Here is a 3,781-nt window from a genome sequence, read left to right as displayed (position 1 = left end):
TTTCCTTAAATAGCAATATATACACGATATTTAATGTCTAATGTTACGTTATTGAATTGCGTACCATTCACCTTACTCCATTAACACGTTGCCTGGCAAACGAATATTCTTGAAAATTTCCGCTAAGATTAAATATTATTTCGACTATCGGAGTTTAGGTAATGGAACATTTATCGTGGTATTTAGTTTTGTAATTACATCAAAATTCAAGAATTTCGTTTATATTCACCTCCTGTGCTGTCTAACTTTCAGAATTAATCTTTCTAGTTTCTTGAGTGAAAAACACTGTCACCCAGATATGAGTGACATGGCGATCAACGTGTTAATGCTACATCATTAACATCTAAGAAATTAGGTTGTCTATTTATATAAACACTGCCACACAAAATAACCGAGTGCAAGTCACGGACGAAACTTTTGGGACAACCTAATATCGGGTTGTCCGGAAAGTTCATGCCTATTTTTAAGAAAACTTCAATGGCATATTTGAATATCGATGCATATTTATTGAATTATACACGTGTTATTTGCTTTCAACCATTCTGACATATTCAGACCTGTACCGCATACTAAAAATCGGCATGGACTTTCCAGACAGCCCAAAAAATGACATTCGAAAAACGTTCGATGGTCAAATGTCTACAGCAGTGCTCGGAATTAATGGCCCGAAACGTACAACTAATTCCGAGCACTGGTCTACGGAGGAGACCCTGTCCTACGTATGCCGAACGTTCCACGACTATCGAATATTTTTACACGACTATCGAATATTTTTACACGAATCGTTTCCGTAACGTTGTCGCTAAATTACCGTACAAACGAGTTTCCGGCCGATATCGCCTAGTTTCGCGTCAATTTTCATTTTCGATCGCTGCGCGGTCAAAGGAGAAATGTAATCGACGCTCGAATAATCACGACAGACACGCGTCCTCGAATTAAATTCTTCGATACCTCTCGTTAATCGAACCCATCCAGATTTCGGTTTAATTTCCCGTAATTCCATCGGGCTTGATATTCATTTAGACGCGCATCGATGAATGCGAAGAATTTCGGGAACGACAAGAGAATGCTCTGGTTGAATTAACGTTTCACGGTCCGTCGGTATGTTTCCGATGCAACAAATATTTTCAGCAGAAAGGTTCGCTTCGCACTCGTAAAACACTCGTCCGTCTACCGATTTATACGCCGCGGGTATACCGCAAACTCGGACATATTCAAATAAATACGTCAGCGTGAAATAAACTCTATCGTGCTCGTTGAAATCTAAGAATTACCTCGAACGATAAAATAGTTAACGATCGAACGTTCTCGTAGGTTGGGCACGGTTTAGGGGTTTTCTCGTTACGCGGATAAAAACAAGGGGAGCGGTGGCTCGTCGCGCGGTTTATCGAGCAAAGTCGTGGCGTGGTCAGATCGGCCCGATACGTCTGCCAGACTAGTAATATTTCCTCCATCAACGATGAAATTTCTGTAATCGAAAATCGATGCTTCGTCTTCCCTAACGTTCTTTTAACGTGGCTCCGGCTCTTGTTTATTAGGAACACCGTACGTAAGAGTACGCGCTAGGTACCGTTCTTCAACCGCAATTTCTCGAGAACGCAACTTTTTTCGAAAATTCGGTGATGTTTTTTTTTTTTCGAGATACTCTCGTTGCTCGAGAACGTGGATGGCGACGACCAAAACCGGAACCGCGTTTTAACGTTCGCCGGACGTTCGTTTGGTCCTATCGCGTAACGTTCCTCGTCGCTGCGATAATTAGTAAAGTTTAATAGCTCGGTGGTCAACCGTAATTACGGGTCGCTTAATTCCTGGTCGAGCGACCGCGCGAGAACTCCGACCGAGAACAACGAGCCAACAGCGGAAGCAACCGATCGCGATGGAAATCGAGACGCGAGCATTCGATTCCGAGGGACGAATAAACATTCGGAAAAAGAAAGACCAGTCCGGCCCTTCTTTTACCGTGTCTTCTGGCTGAACCTTCTTTAAGGGCGGGAAACGTCCAGTAAAAAAAACACATGGATGCTTCCAGGCATTTATTTATCTCAACTTTTCTAACACTTGGTTCAAATTCGTGCGATGCAACGAAGTGGAATATCGCGGAAACCGATCGCTCGGAGTAACTTGTACGTCGAGGGTAGATCGCGTTAACGATGCCGAATTCGCTTCGAAAGACTGTACGAGCGAACGAGGCGTCCCACTCGGACGGAAGCGGAGATAGCGTTATCGGGATCGGGAGCGAGCCGGACGGAAACGGAGATAGCGTTATCAGACTTTCGTCCGCGAACTCTACTAATTTTAACTAACGGTAGAAATATCGCGAAACTTTTGAGCGGCGAGTCCCGCGGCAGCCAATTTATCTTGCCATCTCGGAGGAAAGGACGAGGAGGAAGAAAAGGGACGGGACAGTCGGGCAGGGAGACGAGGCAGAAGATTGGGAGGAAGACAGAGTGCAAATGACAATTCGGGAGGAACGAAGTCAACAAAGGGGAGAGGACGGAAACAGAAGAGGGAAAACGACCACCTTCGCCGAGTACTTATCTACTCCACGGTCGGAGGGGCTTTAATAGTCTCTAAACCATCTTATAAACCCAAAAATTATACCGCAATCCGTGGAGCTCGATAAAAGTAACCCGATAAACCGATCGGATAATGTCACCGGGACCAAGAGACTCGAGTATACGAGACAACGAACTTTTATCGACGATCGTTTCCAATCCTATCTGTCTCCGTCGCCGACTTATAATATTAATAATAATAATACTTTGTTTACGGGCAAAAAATTCAAAAATTCAAAAATCTTCAAAAATGAAAATCACGCGTCAGGCTCGTTCTTAAATTTTCGGCCAGACTTAAAAATCACAAGTTTGACTCGCGATGAAAAGTTCAGGCCAAACTTGAGAATCACGACTCAGGATCGCTGTTAAATTTTACTCCAAACTTGAATATCACGAATCAGGCTCGTTGTTAAATTTTACTCCAAATTTGAATATCACGAATCAGGCTCGTTGTTAAATTTTCGGCCAAACTTAAAAATCACAAGTTTGACTCGCGATGAAAACTTCAGGCCAAACTTGAGAATCACGAGTCAGGATCGCTGTGAAATTTTACTCCAAACTTGAATATCACGAATCAGGCTCGTTGTTAAATTTTATGCCAAACTTGAATATCACGAATCAGGCTCGTTGTTAAATTTTATGCCAAAAATGAAAATCACGAGTCAGGCTCGTTCTTAAATTTTCGGCCAAACTTAAAAATCACAAGTTTGACTCGCGATGAAAACTTCAAGCCAAACTTGAGAATCACGAGTCAGGATCGCTGTGAAATTTTACTCCAAACTTGAATATCACGAATCAGGCTCGTTGTTAAATTTCATGCCAAAAATGAAAATCACGAGTCAGGCTCGTTCTTAAATTTTCGGCCAAACTTAAAAATCACAAGTTTGACTCGCGATGAAAACTTCAGGCCAAACTTGAGAATCACGAGTTAGGATCGCTGTGAAATTTTTTATGCCAAACTTGAAAATCACGAGCCTGGCCCGTTGTTAAATTTTATGCCAAAAATGAAAATCACGAGTCAGGCTCGTTCTTAAATTTTCGGCCAAACTTAAAAATCACAAGTTTGACTCGCGATGAAAAGTTCAGGCCAAACTTGAGAATCACGAGTCAGGATCGCTGTTAAATTTTACTCCAAACTTGAATATCACGAATCAGGCTCGTTGTTAAATTTTATGCCAAAAATGAAAATCACGAATCAGGCTCGTTCTTAAATTTTCGGCCAAACT

At 42.3% G+C, this 3,781-nt stretch overlaps 1 protein-coding gene and 1 long non-coding RNA gene across 7 annotated transcripts in view; one reads left to right on the top strand and one right to left on the bottom strand.

Annotated features, from left to right (window-relative positions):
- LOC128872347 (uncharacterized) overlaps nt 1-3,781 on the bottom strand; it is a 142,852-nt gene that overhangs the window by 26,517 nt on the left and 112,554 nt on the right. The window lies entirely within an intron of this gene.
- LOC128872345 (leucine-rich repeat-containing protein 24-like) overlaps nt 1-3,781 on the top strand; it is a 128,028-nt gene that overhangs the window by 80,432 nt on the left and 43,815 nt on the right. The window lies entirely within an intron of this gene.

The sequence above is a fragment of the Hylaeus volcanicus genome, chromosome 2 (genome assembly GCF_026283585.1).
Source record: "Hylaeus volcanicus isolate JK05 chromosome 2, UHH_iyHylVolc1.0_haploid, whole genome shotgun sequence".
Taxonomy (NCBI): domain Eukaryota; kingdom Metazoa; phylum Arthropoda; class Insecta; order Hymenoptera; family Colletidae; genus Hylaeus; species Hylaeus volcanicus.
This window is presented reverse-complemented; position numbering and strand designations above follow the sequence as displayed.